At 43.2% G+C, this 27,570-nt stretch overlaps 1 pseudogene across 1 annotated transcript; it reads left to right on the top strand.

Annotated features, from left to right (window-relative positions):
• The first annotated feature begins 13,784 nt into the window (after positions 1 to 13,784).
• On the top strand, positions 13,785 to 26,352 carry LOC112612124 (annotated as a pseudogene). The gene is made up of 6 exons (XR_003116814.1): positions 13,785 to 13,848; positions 15,069 to 15,428; positions 19,985 to 20,256; positions 22,982 to 23,260; positions 23,657 to 23,881; positions 26,326 to 26,352. The product of XR_003116814.1 is annotated as a putative pregnancy-specific beta-1-glycoprotein 7 (transcript).
• The last annotated feature ends 1,218 nt before the right edge of the window (positions 26,353 to 27,570 follow it).

A 27,570-nucleotide genomic window follows, 5' to 3' on the forward strand; every position in this document is an offset into this window, starting at 1 on the left:
GAAAGACCTCAAGAAAAGCTACAAAACACTGCTGAAAGAAATCATAGATGACGCAAAAAATGAAAATGCACCCCATGCTCATGGATGAATAGAATCATTATTGTGAAAATGACCACACTGACAAAAGCAATCTACAAATTCAATGCAATTCCCATTAAAATGCCACCATCATTCTTCACAGAACTAGAAAAAACAATTCTAAAATTCATATGGAACCAAACAAGAGCCAACATACCCAAAGTGAGACTAAACAAGAAGAACAAATCTGGTAGTGTCACATCACCTGACTTCAAACAATTCTCTAAGTCCAGAGTTACCAAATAGCGTGGTACTGGTATAAAAATAGGCACATAGATCAATGGAACAGAATACAGATCCCAGAAATAAACCTAAATACTTACAGCCAACTTATCTTTCACAAAGCAAACCAAAACATAAAATGGGTAAAGGACACCTTATTCAACAAATGGTGCTGAAATAAATGGCAGACCGAAAGTAGAAGAATAAAACTAGATCCCCATCTCTCAACTTATAGAAAAATCAACTCAAGATGAATCAAGGGCTTAAATCTAAAACCTGAAACTATAAAAACTCTAGAAGATAATATTGAAAATATCCTTCTGGACATTGGCTTAGATGAAAAGTTTATGACCTAGAACCCCAAAACAAATGCAACAAAAGCAAAAATAAATAGGAGAGAATTAAACTAAAGAGCTTCTGCACAGCAAAGCAATAGTCAGCGGACTAAACATATAATACACAGAGTGAAAGAAAATCTTCACAATCTATACATCTGAAAGATAACCAATATCCAGAATCTACAAGAAACTCAAACAAATTAGCAAACAAACAATCCCATGAAAAAATGGGGTAAGTAGGTGAATAAACAATTCTCAAAGGAAGATATACAAATGGCTAACAAACACATGAAAAAATGCGCAATATCATTAATGATCAGGGACATGCAAATGAAAACCACAATGTGATACCACCTTACTCCTGCAACAATGTTCATAATCCAAAAGTGAAAAAATAATAGTTGTTGGACAGGCACAGTGGCTTACACCTGTAATCCAAGGTGGCCAAGATGGGCGGATCACTTAAGGTCAAGAGTTTGACACCAGCGTGTACAACATGCTGAAACATGGTGAAACCCTGTCTCTACTAAAAATACAAAAAAATTACCTGGGTGAGGTGGCACATACCTGTAATCTCAGCTACTCCAGAGGCTGAGGCAGAAGAACGGCTTGAACCTGGGAGGCAGAAGTTACAGTGAGCCAAGTTCGTGCCACTGCACTCCAACCTGGGTGAAAGAGCAAGACTCCATCCATCTCAAAAATAAATAAATAAAAATAATAGATGTTGATGTGGAAGCGGTGAAAAGGGAACACGTCTACACCGCTGGTGGGAATGTAAACTATAAATCAGTGGATAAAGAAATTGTGGTGTGTGTGTGTATATATATATATATTTATACACACACACACACACACACACACACACACACACATGATTGGATACTACTCAGCGTAAAACGAATGAATTAATGGCATTCGTTGCAACCTGGAAGAAACTGGAGACTATTATTCTAAGTGAAGTAACTCAGGAATGGAAAACCAAACACTGAATATTCTCACTCATAAGTGGGAACTAAGCTAGGAGGATGCAAAGGCATAAGAATGATAAATTAGACTTGGGGAAAAGGGTAGGAAGGGAGTGAGGGATAAAAGACTACAAATTGAGTTTAGTGTCTACTGCTCTGGTGATGGGTGCACCAAAATCTCACAAATCACCACTAGAGAATTGATGTATTGAAATACCAATTCCCCAAAATCCTATGGAAAGAAAAGATTTAAAAATAAAATAAAACAATAAGAAATTTTAAAACATAGTTACTAAAAAATTCTTCTAAAATGTAAAAAAATAAAAAAAAAAAAATTTAAAAAGTTCCTGAAGGTCTTATACCAGAAACTCTATTAGTTTGCCTCTTAATGCGTATATCTGAGCCCACTTCCTCAACTTCTGAGAACTTATCAGGAAGCTGCTGATCACCTGTTTCAGATGTTTTCTATCTATTGTGAGACTGTATCTCCCTGTACCTAACTGCAACCAATATTACTTTAGAATTAACAACCACTTGACTTGACCATGACCTGGTGATGAACACTTGACATTTCTAGTGTGTGGAGGTGGAAGGATCTCTCCTGCCCTGCTCATGTCTGACCAGCTACCTACTGCAACACTTTCAGATTATTATTATTATTATTATTTTTGAAGATGGAGTCTCGCTCTCTCACCCAGGCTGGATTGTAGTGGCGCAATCTCAACTCACCTCAACCTCTTCCTCCCAGATTCACACCATTCTCCTCTCTCAGCCTCCCCTGTAGCTGGGCCTACAGGTGCGCACCACTATGTCTGGCCAACTTTTTGTATTTTTAACAGAGACGGCGTTTCACTGTGTTAACCAGGATGGTCTCGATCTCTAGACCTAGTGATCCGCCCCCCTTGGCCTCCCAAAGTGCTGGGATTACAGGCATGAGCCACTGGGCCCGGCCTCAGATTTCTTATTATCAGATTTTAGGTAGGACAAACAGCTGATATTTCTGGCTTTTCATTTTTTTTTTTAAACCAAAAGTGTTAGTTCCCAAATGAAACTAAAAAGCCTTAACCAAGATTATGGCTTAGCCAAGCATCTATGAGACATCTCCAAAGAGGTGAAGGAGCAACTCAAAACTCAAAAATCACACAAATATCAAAACAAATAAGGCTGATTCCTTCATCTGAAATTAAATTCAGGATACAACAGTAAAAGCATAAAATTTTTAACTGTTCGATGATAAAGTAAAGTGGATTTTATTCTTATTTTCTCATAGGTTCTAAGGCAAGCAGTTTGAGTTCACAAAAAAAATTAACTTTGTTTTAGGTCAGATTTTTGCTCTGTAATTTAGTTAAAAGAAAATTTAAGGCTAGCCATAACAATATTAGGTAGGTATCTCTCTTTGAAATTAAATCCTCTGATCAACCATTTGGAGTAAGAGAGCTCTAAAATATTTTTTAACTTAGAAGTCCCAACTTAAAGAATCCATCTTCTGGCCATGGACAATTAGGATTTCCAGTGACGTATTGATTCTAAGTGACTCAATCCAAGAGTCTCTTTGGTGAAAAACCAACCCCAATGACCTTTTCCCCCAACCCAACAAAATAAAATATGTACTCTCAGGAACAGGCTTAGGAAAGCAAAAGACTCGTGTTGCCACAGCCCTATCCAAGCAAAAAGACTTGGGATGGCCAAAGTCCAAGATGGATGGGATTTCTTATGACAAGCCCTCCTGGGAGCTTAACACATTTGGAAAACAAAAGAAAAAATAAAAAACCTCAGGTTCTCAGCCATGTTAAGGCTGGTCACCTAATGTGACTCAAAAATGATTCCTCCCCCTGATGGTGGAGACCAAGAGTGAGTACTCCGACTTGGTCGCATATCAAGTCCTCAAGGACATATGACCACTAGAGCGTAATTGACATTACCGACCTTCTGAGTAGAGAGCAATCATACAGCCGTAGATAATCAAAGGTTGTTCTTAAGACCACCTGAGTAAACTCCTCTACAATCATTTGTATTTACACTTTTTAAGAGAATTCAGCTGCCTTCAGCCAAATCTTTTACTGAAGCTATGCAACTTCCCCGGCCTTCCAGGAAGGTTTGTGACTATTTCCTATAACTATCTTTATAATTTTTCCTCTAAAATCGTTTCCACCACCCTGACTCAACTGTCACATCTCCCCCTTTTCTGTTTCTTGTGTCTATCTCAAAAGAAAAGAAAAGAGAACAAAACCAAAATATTTCTCCCCACTTGTTCCCAAAGGTCTATGTCTAGGTTACCTTCTTTCGGGAACCATGGGTTAAGTGATACAATGTGCATTAGGTCCCTTACTTGAGCCTGCAAAACCAAGGCTCCAGTGGCTTTAAGCAGCTGTTTGAATACTTTTAGATACTGCTCCTGTTGTGCTGATAACTGTTGTCCCGTGATAAAAGCCTACCCTGAACAATTCCCTCGAAATTGGAGATCCCAAGCAGGCACCGATGACCTACGGAGTTACTGACTTATCGACTTACTGGCTTACCAACCACACAGTCTTCTCCTTAGTTTTCAAAGCTCCTGTTGTGATTATTTGCCCCTATACCTCAGACCTGGGCACCAACTGTCTGGGTCCAACCGGCAGACCCTGACCCAGCAATGGATGAACAAATACACTCAGACACTAATACCCAGTGAAAGAGTAGACTAGGTGGCCAAGTAACTCACGGATACCTAGAAGGGCCCAGTAAAGAGTTAACAGCAGTGGCCCTGATCTGCCAGTGAAATTCGCATTTATTTAGTACAGATTAAATAACACAGATCTTGAGTAAACACCACTAGAAGATAATTGACATTGCCGACCTCCCCAAGAGTAGTTCCCCCAGCATAAGATTAAATGTTGGCTTTAGGACCGCCTGAGTAAACAAGCTATTTAGATAAACTCCTCTACATCCTTGTGTATCTATGCCCTAAGCTTTTAAGATAATTCAGCTGCCTTCAGCCAAACCTTTTACTGAAGCTATGCAAACTCCCAGCTTCCAAGAAGATTTGTGACTATTTCCTATAACTGTATAATTTTTCTTCTAAAATATTTCCCACCACCTTGACTGAAGTCCCAAAGTTCAGAAGACAGGAAAGGGCATCAGAGAAGCATGAAAAAATTGGAACAAGTTTGGCCATTATAAAGTAAAATGTTGGTCAGGTCTTTCAACACGGATAAAAAAAAAAAAAGGGGAGATTAGGGCCATGCTATGAGGACATTGAATGGCAGCCTACGTAATGGGAACTTCATCCCACATTTAAGAGAAGTCACTGGAAAGCTTTGAGAAGGTCACAAACATGACAAACAGCATTTCCAGGAAGATTACTGTGACCAGCAGTAGGCAAGAGAAGTTGGGAAATGATCTTCAACTTTGGACACTTAATAGAAATATCTAGAAGATCTATATTTCTTTTCTTTCCTTTTCATGTTTAATTTTGAAATAATTTCAGACCTTCTAAAATGTTCCAAAAATAGGCAAAGTCCTCCTATGCTTTTCATTCAACTTCCCCAAATATTAACTTTATAGATATGCACCGAATAATCAAAATCAATAAATGATTATTAACACTGTAAAATGAATGCCTGTACAGACCTTATCCAAATCCCCTCTATGTTCTGACTAATGTCCTTTTTCTGAACCAGGATCCAATCTAGTATCACATATTGCTCTTCATTGTACTGTTCTTTCAGTCTTCTTTAATCTGGGGAAGTTAGGATTTACCTTTAAGAGCTTCACAATTTTGAAGAATATTGGTTACTTATTTTGCAGCAGACACTCATTTTGGACTTTTCTAATATTTTCTCATGATTAAACTCAGGTTATACAGTTTGTAGAAGAATACCACAGGGATGATGCTGCACCTTCTCCATCCATTGTATTAGAATGCCCTAATATGTCCTTATCTTTGACTACTGGAGACATTAACTTTGATCACTGGATTAAAGTTCCTTCACTGCAAAATGACCCTTTTCCTTGAAAGCATTTTTAAACAACCAATTCCTGGGTGTTGATCACTGGGTTAAAGTTCCTCCACTGCAAAATGACCCTTTTCCTTGAAAGCATTTTTAAACAACCAATTCCTGGGCTACACCACACATCAGCCAAATCAGATAGGCTTAAGGGATGGTACAGTCATTTAATTAAGTCATTAGGGTTTAAATGCTCTACAAGTGACTGTAATCAATATCTGGAAATGGAAACATATGGCTTAGACAGTGAAGATTAGAATCCTGAAAATCAGCCTGGAGACCATTCCCAAGGCTTCTCTTAAAAAAACAAAACAAAACAACTAATTCTAAACAAAAGCAAATCCATCTGGATTTTGGCATGGACATATGGTTGAGACATTGAGGAGAAATAGAAATCACCTGATGGGGAAAGAGATGCGTGAGTAGACTGCAGTCCAATTAAAAAAAGAAAAGGCAGAATCAGGTGTGGTGACACTCGCTTGTAATTCCAGCATTTTGGGAGTGAAAATGGGCAGATCACTTGGGCCCAGAAGTTTGAGAAGAGCCTGGGATTTCACCAGCCTGGGTGAAACCCCACCTCTCCAGAAACAATCACAAAAAAATTAGATAAGCATGGGGGCATGTGCCTGTTATTCCAGCTACTCAGGAGGCTGAGGCAGGAGGATCGCTTGAGCTCACAAGGATGAGGCTGCAGTCAATCATGAATCACCACTGCACTTCAGCCTGGGTGTGAGAGTGAGACATTCACTCTTTAAATTAAAAAAAAAAAAAAAAGTAAAAATAATGTTCTAAGGTCAGATGTAGTACAAAATCTGCATCTTATTCTGTGATGTTTAGATGCTATAATTAAAATAGAACATGGAGGTGTTTCCATATGAATAGCTGACAGATTCTATACTTTTTATGCTGCTGAATCATATTCTATTGTGCAGATATAAGGTAATCTGTTTAACTAGCATCGTGCTGGTGAAAGTCTAGGTTGTTCCCAACATTTTGCTGTTAAACAAACAATACAGTGAATAACCCTGATTAGGTGTCATTTTTCATGACTCGTAGTGTGATAAATTTTTCCCAGTAAAGTTTGGGAGGCAAAAATATGTATTTTTTAAAATTTTGACAAGCATTAAGACATTTTACTCTCCAAGGTTTGTACATATTTTTATGTTCCAAGAAAAGTAGGGGAGGGTAATATCACCTCAGCTGCTCTCACACAAAAGTCTTGAGTGACAGGACCTTTAGAGACACAGGAACACGGTCATATCTCTGGTTCCCACACAGGGCAGGGGCATCTGGATCCTGGGAAGCTCCAGGAAAGGTGAGAATCCCCTCTAGAGGACACCCTACTAAGGATCAGAAAGGGGCCAGGGAGTCAAGAGATTATGGCACCTCTTAAACAATGGGAAAGTTGAAGTGGAGGGCATTAAGGTTCAAGGAGAAAACTGAGGTGAGACAGTGGGAGAGACTGATGGAAAGAGAAGGTAAAAGCTCCAGGGAAGCTAGGGAAGGCACATGAGGGCTCTCCACTCCTCCTCAGCATTGAACTTTGTAGTGGTCATGCTGGTGGGGCTCTGTGAACTCTAGAAAGTTCAATACTATCTGAGGACTCTACCCACTCAAGGCCAGCAGGACTCCCTCCCCGAGCTCTGACAACCAGCAATGTCTCCAGACTTCGCCAAATGCTTTTCCCAATGAAAAATTTTCCCCTGGCAGAAGCATTAAACTCCACTAATCTATAAAAGCAAATCACCCCTAAAATCCATCACCTCTTGGTAGAAGAATTACAAGTGTGAGAGGGGTAAAATGGAGGTCTTCAATATCTACTGAAATGACTTTTACTTAATCAGCAATTTGATGTCCCAGAAGGCATGTTTAGAGGTGATGCCACATGGCTGCCTGTTCCTCACAGCAGAAAAAGTGTGGTTTTTCCAAGGGTTTTAACCGTAAACTGTAAATGTCTGTAACTGTGAAAAGGAATGACACCCACTGGGTTACATTAAAAAATTGATGTAGGGAATTCTGTAGATATTGGGAGAAAAAAATACACAATGTAAACCCAAACCCCATTCTGATTCTCTCACCATCTTAGGGCCATCTTGTCTATCTGTGAATGGTAGCATAGAGATTTTTGTATATTTTCAAAATTGTATACTGTTGGATCATTTTAAAAATAGGAATAAATCCCAAACTGGATGAGGCAACTGGACACTGCTGGAGTCTCACTTTTGCCCAGGAGAGCTGACAACATCCTGCTCCCCCTGGCCTGGACACTGTCTGACTCAGGGGCATAAATGCTCTCTTATTATGGAGAAAGAAGATGTTTCGAACATTCTCATCATTTAACCTTTCACCTCTCACACCCGTTGACCTGTGAAACCTCTTCCCCACTCCTGAATTTCATTCTCAATTTACTGAGCTCCATTTCTGTCCCTCATCCATTCCAACATGAGGTGGGTCCAGGTGGTGGCTTCTGCCCATGGTTTTGTAAAAAAGAAAAACACAAAACAACAAACAAACAAAGAAACAAAAACAATAAAAAAGACTCAAAATTGCTTTGCCTGAATCCTCCTTAAACTGACCTCTACCTGCAGCACCATGATCATACCAGCAGAATTTGGACACTTTTTCGGGTAATCAGATGCTTTCCATCTCTCATTAGGAAATGTGACTCTCTCCACCCTGCATAAAGATTTCCCACTAGAAATCAACACAGAGATACTGCCTGTGTGTTCCCAAAGGAAATGGATTCTATAAGAACATGTGAAAGCTGCAATTATAGAAAAGACCACCTAAAACATACATTATGTAGATGATTCTCACCATTCCTTTAAGAGATATATTGTAAAACATGACATTAATAATTATTCTAGAAGAATAAAGCATGCATACTGTTTTCTTAAATTAATTTTAATAAGGTGGTTCCTCCCATGTGCCCAGGCTGGGACTCTGAACAAAATTCTCCATCTTCAGGGGCAATGCCTGAGAGGATGACATGGACGTAGGCCTGATATACAGCCATTTCTGTCCACCCTGCCCCTGCTGCAGGACAGTACCAGCCCAGGGCCTAAATCTCCTGCTGAAGAGTTGAGAGAGAAAATGGAATATCCAAAGCCTCTTACCTTTTTCCAGTTCACTTGAATGGGTACCTGTGCAGTCCACTTGCCCCTGAGGACACCACCTGCTGGTCTTTGGCTTTTAAGAGTCAGACCTCACTGGCTTCTCTGGGTCCCAGCTGCTTTCACTCTGCTGAACCCTGTTCTTTCCCATGGGGTTCACTCCCCTTCCAGGCATGTCCTCCAGCTCCAGCTGACAGGTCAGCCAAACCAGAACCAAGAGAATGAACAAAGATTTCAATATCTAGTGTGTCCAGCAGAGATCTAAACTGCACAAACAAATAGAGAATTAGAGAGGCACACAGCTCCCCTGACAACATTGTGTCCCAAAGCAATGTCTTCTGTGCCCCTCATTAAGGAGCTCACTGTCTCTCACCACATAAGCAAGTGCTTCCAGGGTCTCTCAATTCCTCAACGGGAGGCAACACACATTTCAACCCAGTACTTCAGCAAAGGAAGTGGAGATAATTTGCCTACTTGTGATAAAGTTCCTGAAAAGATGCCTAGACTGCAAAATTCCTCCCTGAAATACGACAGAAAAAGCTTTTCAATTGCAAAACATTGACCTCCTTGCTTTTAAAAAAGTACCCCTGAAAGAGCCAAAACAATTTTGCCAAAATAAATTGCAGAACTTGAACTTTCTTATTTGAAAACTCACAAAAAATTACAAGTACTAAAAACAGAAGCTGCTGGCATGAGAATACAAATAGGGACCAAAGGGATAGAATTGAGAGTCCACAAGTAAACCCTCACCCTTATAGTTCATTTCTCTTGAATAAGGATGTCAAGATAATTTAATGGAGGAACAATTATCCTCTCAAATAATGGTGCAGAAACAACTAGATAACCACATGCAAAGCAATAAACTTAGAGAACTATGCTTCCAACCATATCAAACAATTATCTAAAAATGGATGAGTGAGTTAATTATAAGATCTATAACCATAAAAACATCTTAGAAAAAGACATAGGGTTGAAACTTAATGACCTCAAATGTGCAACAGAGTCTTAGGTATGACCCAAATGTGTGAGAAACAAAAAGGAAAAATAGATAAATTGGGCTAAAGATGCAAGACTTTTGTGCATCAAAGGATATTATCAAGAAAATAAAAAGACCAAACACAGAATGAGACATAATAGCTGCAAATCACAAAGACAATGGTTTGACGCCCAGAATATATAAAGAACTGCCACAACTTGATAACGAAAAGGCAAACCAGCAATTTATGTAAGGGGACAAAGGACGCAAATAGACATTTCTTCAAAGAAGATATGCAGATCATCAAGAGGGACATGAAAAGAAACTCAAGTGCATTAGTCATTAGGAAAATACAAAGTCAAAGCCACAATGAGATCCCACACTACACCTACAAATATGGCTACCATTCTTTTCAAATGTTAAATAACAATTGAAAGCATTATGTAGAATTTGGAATCCTCATACATTGCTGGTGAGATTATAAAAAGGTATAGCCACAGGGAGAAACTGTTGTGCTGTTCCTCAAGAAGCTAATCATAGAATTCTCATGTGAAACGGCATCCATTCCTATGTATATACCCAAAGAATTGAATCCAGGGACTGAAACAGGTACTCGCACGGGAATGTCGATTGTGGCATTACTCACAAAAGATAAAATATGAAAACAATCCAAGTGTTCATCAGCACATGAATAAACAAATGTGGTCACACATATAAGAGAATGTTAATCTGCCATAAAGAGGAATGAAGCTCTGATATCCACTGGAAGATGCATGGACTTTGGAAACATTATGCTAAGTGAAATATGTCAGAAACTAAATAACATATATATATAATTCCATTTATATGAAACATCAAGAATAGGCAAATTTACAGAGACAGAGTAGAGATGATCAAGGTCTAGGGTGGACAATACAGGGAGTTATTATAGCTTCAAAGGTACAAAGTTTCAGTTTAAAATGATAAAAGTTTTCTAGGAAAAATAGTGGTGATGGTAACTTAACACTGTGTATGTGGTGAATTCCACTTGATTGCACATTTTAAAGTGGTTAAGAAAGCATATTATTCACAGAACTGTGCAAAATCGATTTCTATTATTTAATTCACCCAGGCTAAGGTGTTTGTTATGGCAGCTGAAGTCCATGAATACATCATCTGACCCAGTGTTTTCCATGAAACTTACCACTTTTTCAATCAAGTTAGCTGGAAGCTCCGGTCCCCAGAAGAACTGTAGGTCCCAAAACAACAGCTCCAGCAGGGGTTCAATGAGGACAGATCCCATAAGGCAGCCTCGATGTCAGGCCCTGGATGGCATGTGAGGCTATAATGATAGAACCACAATGTGAAAGTGTAAGTGTTTTTACTACTTACAGACACTGGGGAGCACTCGACACACCTGGAGACCACAGATACAGAGGTCAGCGAGCCCAGGCAGGAAGGAGAGAAGAAACCAGTAAGCCAATGATTTTAGTAAGTCCAGGTGTTGTCTGACAGGTTTCCAGCAAGGAGCTTTAATGGATGTGTTTAAAGCAAGTAGCAAACACTGGTACAAGGAGATCATGCTGTGACTGAGAAGTGGTCACTTTAAATGTGAGGGTAAATGTCAGATTTATCAGTTTAAAGAAAGTAGATGGAGAGAGAGGAGCCCAGCACACCAAGCAGGAGAGATGCCTCTTAGATTTTATCGCTGGCCACCAACTGCAGCCACTTGAACCAGATACAGTATTGAAAACTGCCATGGTGAGCAAGGCCTGCCTCTGATGTGAGGCAAATAAACTTACACTTTAAAAAATGAATGCCAAGGCAACATGACACTATGAGCACTCATGACATCCAGGGACACCAGCAGGGTGTGGTACTGTGCCCTGGAGTCAGAATCCTGGGTTCTGGTCCCTGGGAGTGAGAAAATGAAAAGGACTTGTCCCTACTCCCCTGGCATTGATCCTCCCGCCCTGCCGCTCCGTCTTCTGTTCCCAAGCCCATGTGCAGTGCTCAGCCCCAGACATCACTGCCCCCAGGGTATACACAGTACCGCCTACTGCACACAAACACAAACTCACAGAAGGTGACAAAAATCTGCGTTCGGGACATCCGATCGTGAAAGAGGGAGAACAGTGAACGTAGAGCCACAGATACTGGGACTCACAGGACTGGAAGGTGATGGACCTGTAACATAGCATATGTGTGACCTCGTTTGAAACGTGCAGATCCTTGTGGAATGAAACACGCAGCCTGGCCTGGGACTTCGGCCACGCACACTTCCCTTCCAGTCCACCAGAGGGCGGCAGAGTCCCTCCAGCCTGGAACCTTCCCAGGAGATGCGGACCTCCCTCAGCAGAACCCTTAGCCAAGCAGGGTCCTCCCTCACCAGGGTCACCTCGGCCCAAGTCCTCAACGTCCTCCATGTTCCCCACACGGACTCTGTCAGCTCCTCCCTGACCTGGCGGCCGCCAACCTAACACCACTCCCTCTGCAGGCAGCTCCTGCGCCACACACTTGCTCCTTCCCTGGGCTCAGTTAAACAGACATCTCCCAGGGCAGCGCTGGTGCACGGGACGCCACACTGCGCCCTTTCTCCTCGTGACCTCCCTCCATCCTCATCAACTCTTTCTGTCACTGCTCCCTAAATGCCCGCCTCTGTTCCATCTATCCTGTTCTGTGGGGCATCCCAGGCCAAGCCTAGCGCTGCCACAGAACACTGGCTGCCTGAGGGCCCACAGCCTCCCCGGGAATCAGTGAGGCACCCTATGACCTGCCTGCCTGCTGTACCCCGTGGGGGCTCAGAGCGCATGAGATGGTCAAACACAGGCACCACATAGGATGTGGCCACCTACCCCCGGCTGTCCCTTGGGGAGACAGACCTCTCCTGTGTCCTTGCCGGGAGAAGGGGGTATTATTGCTCTTTGTTCTGAGAACACATCTCACCCCCACCCGCCTTCTCAGGTATGAGCAAGGTCCCTCCAGACAGGCTCTCTGGCGACTGCCTGTTCCTCCTCTACAGAGAGCATTTTGGCCGGGTGAAAACCCTCAGGACAGACTCCTGGGTATGTCAGCACATGGAGGGCTGAGCCCACCACGACCACGGAGTAAGTCGGGATGAATCTCTCCAGCTCTGAGCCCCTGCTCTGTCCCAGGCTCCCCTTCCTGTACCTCAACGAGCCATGTTCCACGGGGTTCCTGGGTAACTCCCCACTTCCTCCTGCACCACCACGGGGAAGGTGTGGTGACCACAGTACAATCAGCTGGGCAGAGAAGAGAGGACACCAAAGATGGTCAGGAAGAAATGAGAAACCCTGAGCCCCAGCTCAGCCACCAGACCCCAGGGTGCAATAGAGTGACTGAGAACTGTCCCTTTTACCATGGGACTCACAGTCCCCCCTGAGCAACCACCACAGGCCTCTCCTCCCAAGAGGCATGAGAGATTCACCCTGCACACCTCCAGGAAGGACAGTTTCCTGTGGGTCACCCAGGTCCTGAATGTCCATCCTTGGAAGCTGCAGCCAAGCTAGACACAATTAGAGAAAGGAAGGGTCCCTCTCATCAGTGACACACAGCTCACCCACAGCACAATGGGGTGTCCCTGTGATAGGGACCTGGTGCAGCTCCAGCCTCCTGCACTGAAGGGGAGAGCCAGATGGGGATGAAAGAGGGCAAAGGGTGTGAATGTGCACCCCGACCCAGAGCCATGGGGACAGCAGGAGGCTGAGGCCCAGGACTGTGCTTGCCCAACCTACAGGGTATGTGTGTGACTGTGTGTGTCTGTGTGTGTCTCTTTTTTGTGTGTGTTTGTGTTTCTGCACATACTGTGTGCCGAGATTTGGTGACCGAATCACTGCTGAAAAAGGCAGAGGCCTCCACAATTCCCAGGGACCTGACACACAGACAAAAGGAAAAAGAGAAGGAGGGACAGGAGGCAGGACTGAGAGGGGAGGGGACAGAGAGGTGTCCTGGGCACAGACGCCGCCCATGAGTTTGAGAAGTGCTCCTGCCCCAGGAAGAGGCTCAGCACAGAAGGAGGGAGGACAGCACAGCTGACAGCCGTGCTCAGAAAGTTTCTGGATCCCAGACTCATCTCCACAGAGGAGAACAAGCAGGCAGCACAGGCCATGGGGCGCCTCTCAGCCCCTCCCTGCACATTGCACATCACCTGGAAGGAGCTCCTGCTCACAGGTGAGGAGAGAACTTCCTGGGAGAGGACAGGAGGAGGAAGCAGAATGATTGGATGGGGTTTGCTGGAGAGGATGGCGTTCTAAAAAATAAAAGTCAGCACTTTAAGAGGCTGAGGTGGGTGGATCATGAAGTCAGGAGCCAGTCTGGTCAACAAAGTGCAGCCCCGTCTCTACTAAAAATACAACAAATTAGCCAGGTGTGGTGGTGTGCTCCTGTAATCCTAGCTACTTGAGAGGCTGAGGCAGGAGAATTGTATGAACCCGGGAGGCAGAGGTTGCAGTGAGCGGAGATTGTGCCGCTGCATGCCAGCCTGGGCGATAGTATGAGACTCTGTCTCAAAAAAAAAAAAAAAAAAAAAAAGAGGAAAAAAGGCTCTGTTGGAACCTGGATAGGGGAAAATATGCCACAGAGGGACAGGGGTCAAAACAGGAAAATCGCATTGAACTGGAATTGGTAAGAGGTAGGAAAATCTCAAGTGTTCTCCTTTCCTGGTTAATCATCACTGGTCACCATATTTTGAAAAATGATAATAATAACTATTATGAGATGACACTTCAAATGAAAATATAAGCAGGGCATGAAACACTGTCCTTAGCAAAAAATCTCAACCATTGGGTAAAGAAAATAAAAACACCCCAGGCATGAAGGGTCCTTGGAACTCTCACATCTACTGGAGTCTGCAGCCTGTCCCAGGCACTGGGGTGCAACCCAGATCACAAACGTCCCTGTCCTCACGGAGCTCATGCTCTCATGGGCAGGAAGGCAGACATGCAAAGAGATCTGGAATGTGAGGTCAGGTGTTGACAAGAGCTCTGGAGGGAGCAGAGCAGGGAAAGACCAGAAAGGGAAGATCCAGGGTCTCTGAAGGAGGTGTCAGGAAAGAAGTCTAAGGATGCCCTGATGTGAGCAGAACCTGAGGGCAGTGTGGAGGGAGCTGTGCAGACCTCTGGGGTAGAGGATTCCAAAAAGAAAAATGCCGAGGTCAAAAGGGTTGAAGGAATGGGGGTCTTGCCGCTGACCTTGACCCAGTAGAACAGTAGGACACAAACACACAATCACACACACACACAAAAGGGGTGTGTGTGTGTATGTGTGTATGCTTGTGTGTGTCTGTTTCTTCAAGGCTGATGATTGAAGAGATTGTCTCAGGACCCAGGGCCCCATCTTTTCACCCCAATACTTAGGTCTCAATATTGACTGATGCTCTCTCCACCTCCTAGCATCATTTTTAATCTTCTGGAACCCGTCCACCACTGCCCAAGTCATGATTGAAGCTCAGCCAACCAAAGTTTCCGAGGGGAAGGATGTTCTTCTACTTGTCCGCAATTTGCCCCAGAAAGTTGCTGCCTATGTCTGGTACAAAGGGCAAATAATGGACTTCCACCAATTCATTACATCACATACAATAGACCCTGAAAGAATTATATTTGGGTATGCATACAGTGGACGAGAAACGCTATATTCCAATGGATCCCTGCTGATCCGGAATGTTACCAAGCAGGACACAGGATCCTACACCGTAAAAATCATGAATCGAATGGAGGAGACTAAAGGAGTAACTGTACATTTCACCTTATACCGTGAGTGATTCCACATGATCCCTGGGTGTTGGGGGGCGGGGTCACTTCTACTTTGCACACACAGGATTGTCAGGCCTGGACTGTACCTGTGTCCCTCTCTGCGTTATGTCCCATATTGGGGTTTTGGCATTTAGTGCAGGACACACACAGAGGAGACAAACTTCAACAGATCAGAATTGCTTTCCTGCCTCCAGACCCTGAAGACACTGGCTGCACAGGAAGGACAGTCTGATGGGGGGGGGGGGGCAGTGCTCAGCAGGAGAAGATCAGCCTCAGCCAAGCACCTCATGCCCTCTTCATAAACTTGACCCTGAGAAAGACCCTGGAAAACTGAGCAGGGCTTTGCCTAAGAGGCCCCCAGAGATACTCTCAGAGAAGCTTAGCCCAAGAAGCCTCAACTCCAGACCTCTGTCCCTAAATCCTTACTCCAGATAAAGCTGAGGAGCCTGTGCCACGGCTGGGTTGTGGCAGGGCTTACTGGGACCAAGGATTTACCAGCTGTCTGAGGACTGTGTCTCCTGGAGCTGCTCACCAGCCAGGGCTCAGCCCTCAGAGCCTCATCTGGGCAAGGACAGAACTTTCTTCACCTGAGACTCAGAGTGGAGAGGACAGAAAGAGAAGCTTTGTAGGCCATAGGCCAACTGCCTTGCGAGGCTTAGGACACTCCATAGAAACTCTAATGTCCCCAGAAGCAGAAACAGAAGAGAGAAAATGTACCTGGCAGCAGCTTGTCCACAGGGATCTGACCTAAAGGTGCTCTCTCATGGAAGTGAATAGTAATAAATGCTGTTTGTGTGAACACCTCCACTGTGCCAAGCATTAGGTCAGGTGACTGTGAAGAATTTACAATGTATTCACAGATAGCATGAAAAGCCACAGTCCATTTGCCATTTAGCTTATTTGACTGAGAGAAAACTGAGGCACAGGAAGTCACAGTCACTGAACGAGAGTCACACAAACACAAAAGGCAGATCAGGGTCACACGAAGTCTGTCTGTAGTCACAGGCCCATCCTCTCCTCCACCAGAAGTGATGGCTTATGTTTTGGCTCAAATTTTCTCTTCTTAGGCATCCAAACCTCAGAGGAGTGAGAGCAAATGGTCAGCTGATTAGTCTGCACTCCAGAACTAAATCACCTGCCTCAACTGTCAGAGTCAGTGCAAAAAATGTTCAGGCCTCCCCCTCAGATCTTAACCCCTATCTCTGAACCTGAAATCCTGCATTTCCCAAAGTGTCCATGTCACTGGCATGACAGGATAAAAGAGAGGACCTTGTTTGTTTTCCCCACCCACACCCTGCACCAGCATATACCCAGTGAGAGACACACCCTCAGGTGCTCTTACATAACAAATGAAGGAATTGAATGAAGAAATGAATGATCCATAACCTCTTTAGAGACTGGATCTTGAATGCAGAATCCTAGGAAGTTCTAGCCACACCTGTCCCTTGTCCGTCAGAGGCGGACACCCATGTTTCATCCCCCCACTACCTCTTGTCCCTAAAGCCATCCCACCTCATGTGTAACTCTGAAGCTCTTTGGCCACTAGAGGCTTTTGAGGGCTCCCTGGTCCTGGACTGTGGAAATGGGGGCACCTGGTCCCTGGGGTCTCTGAAGTCACTGTAGGCCCCACTGTTCACTGCCATGCTGCCTCTGCCTCTCTCTGCTTCTCTGTGTCCCTCAAATTCCTCCCACTTTATTCTAACTGGCAAGCCCTGTCCTGCACAGCTTCTTCCTCCACCCCTAGGCCTTCCCCAGACACTCTCTCTAACTAGGCTGACTGTTCTGTTCCCTTCCTGCTAACACTGTGGCCTGGTCCACCTCCCAGGAAATAGGAAAGACACAGAAATCACCTGGAGTTGCCACTCCTGCCAGGCTTCATCTCGAGCCAATGTCCCCAGGTCACTAAGAGAATAAGCTTCCACTGTATCCCCATCTAGGGCTGTTTCCCTTTGTGAGGCTGTTTTGTGGACAAGACCGTGGGACAGGGATAGGCAGCTCCTCCATCCACTCTTATAATTCCCAGACAAGTTCTTCTGGCCTCCTGCACAAACAAAACCAATTTATCCCGATGGTGACTTGCAGTAAAGAAAAATTTTAATGACTCCAAGTCTGCCAAACAGGAGTATGGAGGTTTATTATTATTCAAATCAGCCTCCCTAGTGGATCAGGGGTTATAGATTTTCAAGGATAGTTTCAGGGGCACAGGACTACAAAATGGGTACTGCTGATTGTTTGGGGATGGAATCATGCGGGCGGAAGGAAATGATCTGTTTGTGCTTGAATCTGACTCTAGGTGGGGACCAGTGCTTGGCTGAGCCATAAGTCATGGGTATGGATGAGATCAGCCGGCTGCCAGAATGCAAAGAATGAGAAACATCTCAAAAGACCAATCTCAGGTTCTACAATAGTGATGTTATCTATAGCAGCAATTAGTTACAAATTCTGTACGCTCTGGCCAAATGATATTTGAGCAGTAAGGGGTTATAGAAACTGTGCCTACATTTTAGCAGAATTCACTGCTCTCCAATAATCTTAGTCTCATGGTTTTTCATCCGATTTAAAAAAGCAATCCCTGGGCAAAATAAGGGTATTAGTGTTATGGAGGAACTATTATCATTGTTTCTTCAAAGTTAAACCATAAACTAAATTCCTTCCATGGTTAGCCTGGCCTATGTCCAGGAATGAGTGAGGACAGCCAGCCTGAGACTAGATGCCAGATGGAGTCAGCCATGCTAGTTTGCTGTCACTGTTGTAATCTTTGCACTGACTCACCAAGGTGTCAGAGGCTGGACAGGCCTGCAGTCTCCAAAGCCCCCGGGCTGATTTCACCCGTTTCACTCGTAACTCCATCCTCAACCTACCATGAAGCTCATATTCTCCAGTCACTTCCTAGAGACTTCTGGAGGACTTGCTAATTTCAAATCAGGTTTGGCATCTTTCTTTGAGCATAATGTGATCCTGCTGGAATTCACCCCACACCTAAACCTTAATTGGGTATCATGAGACATACTACTAATAGCAATTGATATTAGATGTTTGGACCATCAGTAAAAATTTCCTCTTATGACAACATTTTAATGTCTCCTCCAAATATTTTTTGCTTTTGTTACTAGGGAAAGAACATAACATGATGTCTAAACTCCTGACAACTTATTACGGGAAAATTACAGTATTACAAATTGAGCATCCCGAATCCGGAAATTCAAAATCTGAAATGCTCCCAAATCCAACACTTCTGACCACTGATGTGATGCTAAAAAGAAGTGCTCTCTGGAGGATTTTGGATTTTAAATTTTTCAGATTTGGGATGCTAACCCAGTACATCTACTGCAAATATTCCAAGATAAAAAAAAAAAAAGTTAGAAATCCAAAACACCTGGTTTTAAGCTTTCTGCATAAGGAACACTTTGTCTGCATGAACTATAGGTATGAAACTGTACAGGAGATCTCTAGATCCTCCTCATCCTGCATAACTGAAAGCGCACACCCCCGGAACAATGCCCTATTCTCCCAAATCCAGCTCCTGGAAACCACTATTCTACTCTCTGATTCATTCTGGAATCCACTGAGATGAGATGTGTAGAGTAGTGAAACTCATAGAATCAGAGAGTAGAATGTCTAATGAGAGAAAGTATCTGCAAGACTTCTTCCCAAATATTGGTCTAATAGCCACCAAACACAAATGGTGCGTGAGGGCTAGACTTCCATCATCTGTTCATGTTCGCCCTTTCCACCAGTCCGTTCTGAATTTGCAAACATCCACATGTATTTCTAGAAAGATCCACATGGTCATCACCTGTCCCCTACAGGGGGAAGGGAACATCATGAACACAGAACAGGGAACATGGTCTTGGTACAAAGCTATCAGCTCTTGCCTGTCCCCTTCACTCTTTGTAGGTCATTCCTTGGACTCTGCTCTATCTTTAGAGGTCACTGGCTCAATCAGTCACTATGAGACAGCTGGGAAAACTGCCCCACCTTGTGGCTCCACTGCCTGATGACTGAACTGACCCCCAGGCTTGACTCTGGTCTCCCCTGTGTTATTTATGCTTTAGTATGCAGTCCAGGCCAGGCTTCCCAGTACACAAAGGGTTTAAGGACAATGGGAAGTTCCATCATCCATCTCTAGGATGTCCTTGAAAGGGAAGCTGCAGATAAAACGTACCTTGGGGGGCAAAGAAAACTGAAACTAAGAAGATTCCAGCACTGTATGCTCCCGGTGAGGACCACATGGTGGGCCAGGCAGGCAGTTAGACAAAGGAAGGACTCAGAGAGGCACCAGGGACTGTGACTGCTGGTCCCGTGTCTTTCCATGACCCAATGCTGCTGCTCAATTCACACTTGAGAACGTCTGTGCTTCTCCCACATACAGAAGGCAGCCTCAGTCTCTGAGCCCTCAGATTGCTATGCATCTGTCTTGTAACACACACACTTGCCATGGGCTTTTAAGGACTTGGGTGGGCTGAGAAGTGGGAAATGCCATCTCTGATAGAAAGATATCTTTGGAGGAATCAAAGGTGCCACACAGGACAATCTTCTCTCTGTTATCTGCACAGTGGAGACTCCCAAGCCATACATCTCCAGCAGCAAGTTAAACCCCAGGGAGGGCACGGAGACTGTGATCTTATCCTGTGATCCTGACACTCAGGATGTAAGCTACCTGTGGTGGATAAATGGTCAGAGCCTCCCTATCAGTGGCAGCTGTCCGAAAACAACAGGATCCTCATTCTATATGGTGTCACAAAGGATATTGCAGGACCCTATGAATGTGAAATGAAGAACCCAGTGAGTTCCAGCCGCAGTGACCCAGTCACCCTGAATCTCATCTGTGAGTATCTTCTGTTCCTTTGTGAGCCAGGCTGCCATCCCAAATACACATGGCTAGAGGCCAGGCCTCCCAGTCCCTCTCAGGTCCAAGTACAGAGACCTTTACCACTGGACATCAAAGCTGACAATGACTACTAAGGGTAGACTTAGGTTTGATCAACAATGGGAGAGAAGAGGTTGCTCCTGTCATGGGAGACTCAGGGTCCACAGCTTATGATGGGAGAAACAGGTGAAAGTCTCAGGCTCCAGATGAGTGAACACAGCAGGGATTTGGCTGGGACTTCAGTGTTGTGACTTAGCTCACAGGGTCACTGTGGCCCTTCCACAGACCAGGATTTTCCCTTCCCTCTGAAAACATCAGCTGTGACTTTATTCTCTTTGCTCCAGATGGCCTGGACGACCCCACCATTTCTTCTTCATACGCCTATTAGCACACAGGGGGAGTCCCCAAGCTATCCTGCCTCACAGACTCTCACCCACTGGCAGAGCTTTCTTGCCTGATTGATGGGAAGTTCCAGCAATCAGCACAAGTGTTCTTTATCCCCCAAATCACTAAAACATATACAGGGGTCTATGTCTGTTTCACCCATTACTCAGCCACTTGTGGAACAAATCACATAATCAAGAGGATCATAGTCCCTGGTAAGTGGATCCCTGGAGCTTTTGCAGCATGTTTTCCAGTGAAGTCTATCTGGCTATCAGGGAAGAGCCACCTGCCCTCTGCTAAGAGAGAGGGAAAATCAAAAACCCAGGACAGGGAATAAGTTTCTGCTCCAAAACCACCAGCTTTTGCCTGTCCCCTTCACTCTTTCTAGTTCATTCTTTAGACTATACACTAACAGTGAACAATCCGAAAGGAAATTAAGAAAAGAATTTCTATTCACATTAACATCAAGAGAAATAAAATATTTTGGAATAAGTTTAACCAAAAGGGTCAAAGGGTTATACCCTGAACACTCCAAAACATTACTGAAAGAAACTAAAGACGACATCAATATATGGAAAGACATTTCATTCTCACGGGTTAGAAGAATCAATATTGTTAGGAAGATAATGCTAACCAAAGTGAGCTGCAGATTCAACGCAACCACTACCAGAATCCCAGTAACATTGTTTGCAGAATTACAAAAATCTGTATTAAATCTGACCTGACAGGCTCTTATTAATGACTGCCACAACAGAGACACTGAGAAAAAGATGCAACCACGAAAAGGTGAAAAATTTTGATGACATAGAAAATAGCAATCAGCCTCTCTCACATCCCAAAGCCTTCAAAAATATACAAGCACAGCATGGCCAGTATGGAATTGCCCAAAAACTAATCACCAAGCTGGAAACGTGGTGACAGAAAAAAAAAAAGCGGGGGGGCAAGAATGTATTTGGCCTATCATCTCCCACTTTGACGTACGAATCTGATGCTGAAAAGAAATGCTCACTGGAGCATTTTAGATTTTGAATCTTTCAGATTTGGGATGCTAAACCAGTAAGTATATGACAAATAGTTCAGAATGAAAAAATGTCAGAAATCCAAAACACTTCTTATCCTAAATCTTATGCATAAGAAATACTCAGTCTGTGTGAACTATAGGCATTGAGCTGTACAGCAGATCTCTAGAACCTCCGCATCTGGCATAACTGAAACTGCACACACATGAACAACTTCTGATTCTCCCCACTCCCAGCTCCTGGCAACCACCAGTCTCTTCTCAGATTCACTCTGGAATCCACTTACATGAGGTCCCTAGAGTAGTCAAACCCATGGAATCAGAGAGTAGAGGGTCCCATGAAAGAAAATATTTGCAAAAATTGTCCCCAAATTTGTCTCATATCCATCAAACACACATGGTCCATGAGGACCAGATTTCCAGCAGTTCATTCCCACCCTTTCCACCAGTCAGTTCTGCATTTGCAAATATCCACATGTATTTCTGGAAAGATCCACATAGTCCTCACCTGCCCTCTGCAGAAGGAGAGGAAACTTAAAGGACCCAGAACAGGGAATATGGTTCTGTTCCAAAGACACCAGCTCTTGCCTGTCCCCTTCACTCTTTCTAGATCATTCCTTGCACTCTGCTCTATCTTTGGAGGTCACTGGCTCAAGTAAGTCATCATGAAACACCCGCAAAAAAACTGCCCCACCTTGTGCCTCCACGGCCTGATGACTGAACTGACCTCCAGGCTTGACTCTGGTCTTCCCTGTCTTCTTTCTGCTGAAACATCCAGTCTCAGGCCAGGCTGCTCAGTATCTTCAGGGTTTCAGGACAATGGGATGTCTCCATTATTACTCATCTCTAGAATGTCCTTGGAAATGGAAGCTGCAGAGAAATCACATCTAGGGGGGCAAAGTAGGATGGAATTTGGAAGGGGCCCAGCAGTTGCACATTCCAGGTAAGGAACCCAAGGTGAGCCAGCCAGTCAGTTCATTAGAGAGGGACTGGGAGGGGTACCAGGGGCTGTAACTCCCACTGATGTGTCTGTCCATGACCCAACACTGCTGATCAATTCACACTTGAGAAGGTCTGTGCTTCCCTAAGACAGAGCACGCGGCCTCACAGTCTTTGAGCCCTTAGATCATCATGCATCTGTCTTGTGACACACACACCAGCTATTGACTTTCAAGGACTCGGGTGGGCTGAGAAGTGGGAGATGCCAACTCTGATTGAAGGATGCCTGTGGAGGAATCAAAGGTGTCACACAGGACAAACTTCTCTCTGTTATCCACACAGCGGAGGTGCCCAAGCCCTACATCACCAGCAACAACTTCAACCCCATGGAAAATAAGAATGTTGTAGCCTTTACTTGTGAACTTAAGACTCAGGGCTACACCTACTTGTGGAGGGTAAATGGTCAGAGCCTCCCGGTCAGTCCCAGGCTAAAGCAACCCGGTAAAAACAGGATCCTCATTCTAGCCAATGTCACAAGAAATGACAAAGGACCCTATAAATGTGAAATATGGGACCGAGTTGGTAGCATCTGCAGTGACCCAGTCACCCTGGATGTCCTTTGTATCTTTGGTTCCTCTGTGGGCCAGGCAACCAGCTAAAATCCAAACAACCAGAGGCCACGCATCTCAGTCTCTCTCAAGTCCAAATACAGACACTTTTATTTCTGGACACCCAAGCAGGCCATGACTCCCTGCCCTGGGGAAACCTGGGTAGGCACAGCCTTAACCAAGAATAGAAGGGGAGGGGCTGCTCTTGTCATGGGAGACTTGGGGTCTACAACCTGTGATGGCAGGAACTGGTGAATACCTCAGGCCTCATTTCAGTGAACACAGAAGGGGTTTGGCTGGGCCTTGAGGTTGTGTCTTGACTCAGAGGGACACTGTGTTCCTTTAAGAGACAAGGAGCATCCCCTTCCCTAGGATGACATCTCCTGTGGCTTTATTCTCTTTACTCCAGATGGTCCACAAGTCCCCAGGATTTTCTCTCCATTTAACTTTTACCATTCTGGAAATACTCTCGAATTGTCCTGCTTCGTGGACTCTAACCCACCGGCAGAGTATTCTTGGACAATTAATGGGAAGTTTCTGCAGTCAGGACAAAAGCTCTCTATCCCCCAAATTACTACAGAGCATAGCGGGCTCTATGGTTGCTCTGTTCGTAACTCAGCCACTGGCAGGGAACGTTCCACATTCAGGAGGATCACAGTCGTGGGTAAGTGGATCCCTGCATCATTGGCAATAGGGTTTTAGGTGGAGTCTATCTGGCTTTCAGAGAAGAGTCAGGAAAACATTTTTATTCACAGCCTGTGTCCCATGGGCAGAAGCAAATCCTAAATTCTCCTTTTGAACCCTCCCAAATTGTCTCCACAGACTCTCTTCTCCTTGTTTTCCTGTTTTCTCATGGCTGACCTTGTGTCCAGTCTGACAAGGGTAGGGAGGGGGCTTTTTCAGCTCTGAGCCCTATGTGGTGGAAGAGGCTTCATAGAGGGACAAGAAGGAGAGTCCTCAAGGTCACGTTGCTTCTCGCTGTCACCAACACATCCCTTTCTGCCACATCTTTGTTTGCTTTTACCTACTCTGAGGCTTTGAAACAAGCTCACGTTTTTCCCTCAAATGAGAGGAGGAAGCCCCTTGGATGAGGGAGGAGCAGCTCAGACTGCTCCCTTCTCTGCTCTGGCTTCTCTGGTGACAGGCCCTGCCTGACTCCACCTGGGGTGAGACCAGCATATGTGGAGAAAGAGCACTGGTGAACTGTCCTGAATTCGGCTAAATCGAGCTGCCAGTTGAAGTGAAGCCTAGGCTGCAGGGACATAAGAAGAGACGGAGCCTCAGGGAAGACTTTTGAGCTGTGTCCTTGCTCTGAAGTCACCGGCTATATGAGGCTGTGGGCACTGCATGTGGGACACAACACAGAGGACAGCGAGTGATGCACTCTTGAATAAATAGGGAGATTCACCTCTGGGGGTCTGCATGGCAGGAAAGGGGCCATGAAAAAAGAGTGTATTTATAGAGTGTAAGACTACCAGGACACTTTATATATACCTAATGTAAGACTTATCATTAACTATTTCTACGTGTGCAATTTAGTGTTGTGTAAGCATCACACTATCCATTTCCAGAACTTTTTCCTTTTACCATATTAAACCTCTGTACCCTATAAACAGTAACTCTCACTTCTTCTCCCCCTATCCCTTAGCACATACCATTCTACTTTCTGTCTCTATATAACTGGCTATTCTATCTTTTATAAATGTAATTATAGAATAATTATCCTTTTGTGTCTGGCTTATTTCAGTTAGCATAATGTCTTCAAGGTTCATCCAGTTTGCATGATTTACTGGAATTTTATTCTTTGTTAAGCTTGAATAACATTCTGATGTATAGATATACCTCATTTCCCTACCCACTTACCTTTCAATGGACTTTTCTGTTGTTTCCATTTTTTGGCTATTGTGAGTAATGCTTCTCTGAACATCAATGTGCAAATATTTGTTCAAATTTCCTTCCATTCTATAGGCAGTATGTCCAGAAGTGGAATTGCTGGATCGAATGGTAATTTATTGTTTAATTTTTTGAGAAACAGCTACACCATTTTTACAGTGGCTATAACATTTCCCTTTCCCATCAGTAATGCACTAGAGCTCCAATTTTTCCATTTATTTGAAAACATTTGTTGTTTTATGTTGCTGTCATTGTTGTTTATCAAAGCCATCCTAAAGTGTGTGAGGTGGTGTCACATTGTGGTTTTGATTTGCATATCTCTACGTATTCATGACGCTGAGGAACTCTGCATGGGCTTATTGGATATTTGCATATCTTCCTTGGAGAAAACTCTATTTTAATTCTTTGTTCATTTTTCAATTGGGTTTTTGGATGTTTGCTGTTATTGACTTCTAGTTTTTCATGTATTCTGGAAATTAATTTCTTATCGTACTTACAATTTGCAAATATTTTTCTCATTTCATGGGTTGCCTTTATACTTTCTTGATAATGTTCTTCAATATATAAAAGGTTTTGATTTTTATGAAGTCCAATTTATCCATTTTATTTGTTGCCTATGCTTTTGTTGTTACAACCAAGAAATCATTGTGAAATCCAATATCATGAAGTTTTTTCTCCTGTTTTCTTCTAAGAGTTGCGTAGATTTTGCTCTTACATTTAGATCTTTGATCTATTGTGGGTTAATTTTTGTATATGATGTTAGGTAAATGTTCCACTTATTCTTGCCCTGGGATATTCAGCTTTTCCAATATCATTCGGTGAGAACACTGTCCTTTCCCCATTGAACGATCTTGGCACACTCGATGAAAATCATTTGGCCATATATGCAAGTATTTCTTTCTGGGCTCTCTGTTTTATTGCATTAATTTCTAAGTCCTCCTTTATGCCAGTACCACACTGTATTGGTTACTGGGGCTTTGTAGTAAATGCTGACATCAGGAAGTGTGAGTCCTCCAGCCTCATTCTTCCTCTTCAATGTTGTTTGTCTCTTTAGAGTCATAAGATTCAATATATATTTTAGGACAGATTTTTCTTTTACTGCAAAAATGTCACTGAGATTCTGATAGGAATTGTATTGAATCTGCAGCTCATTTTGGGTGGCATTGTCCTCCTGACAATAGTGAGTCTTCTAATTCATGAAAACAAAATGTCTCGTTTTATTGATGTCAACATTAAGCAATATTTTACGGATTTCAGGTATAATCATTTCACCTCTTTGGTTAAACTTATTCCTAAATATTTTATTCTTTTTGATATTAATACAAATTAAAATTTTTTTCTTAATTGCCCTTCAGATTGTTCATGTTTAGTGTGATGAAATACAACTGATGTTTGAATGTTGATTTTGTATTGTGCAACATTACTGAATTCATTTATTAATTCTAATAGGTTTGTTCCATCTTTAGGATTTTCTACATATAAGTTCAAGTTATCTGCGAACAGAAATAATTTTACTCCTTTCTTCCAATTTGAATGTCTTTTCTTAAATTCTTGCCTAATTTTTCTGACTAGACCTTTCAATACTACATTGAATAGAATTGTCAAAAGCAGCATCCTTCTCTTGTTCCTGCTCATACAGGGAAAGCTTTCAGTCTTTCTCCGTTGAGTATGATGTTAGGATTGAGTTTTTCACACATTACCTTTATGTTGAGGTGGTTTCCTTCCATTCTTAGTTAGAATGTTTTTATTACGAAAAAATACTGAATTTCATCAAATGCTTTTATTGATTCAATCTTATTACTGATTATAGTTCTATTCATATTTTTGTGTTTTTCTAGGAATTTGTCTATTTCATCTAGGTTATCCAATTTATTGGCATACAATTTTTTACAATACTTTCATAATCATTATTTTATTAGAATTCGTAGTAATCACTTCACTTCATTTTCTTTTTTCTTTTTCTATTTTTTTTTTTTTTTTTTTTTAAGAGAGAGAGGAAAGCTCTCACTTTGTAGGCCAGCCCTGGCTGAAATACAGTGGTGTGATTATGGCTTACTGCATCCTTAACCTCCTGGGCTCAAGAAATTCTCTTTCTTCACCCTCCCAAGACACTAGGACTACAGATGCATACCTCCATGCCCAGCTAATTGGTTTTTAAATTTTTTTGTAGAAGGACGGTCTCCCCAGGTTACCTATGCTGGTCAAAACACCGGGCCTCAAGAAATCCTCCCTTTGTGACCTTCCAAAGTTCCACGATTAAAAGATGACCGACCATGCTCGGACTCCATTTTCGTTTCTGATTTTAGTAATTTTAATCTTCTCTCTCTTTTTCTTAGTCAGTCTATTTAATGGTCGTCAATTTTTTTGTTTTTACTTTGAAGAATCAACTTCGGTTTCATTAATTTCCTCTATTCTTTTTCCATTCTCTAT

Source organism: Theropithecus gelada, chromosome 19, assembly GCF_003255815.1.
Source record: "Theropithecus gelada isolate Dixy chromosome 19, Tgel_1.0, whole genome shotgun sequence".
In the NCBI taxonomy this organism is placed as follows: Eukaryota; Metazoa; Chordata; class Mammalia; order Primates; family Cercopithecidae; genus Theropithecus; species Theropithecus gelada.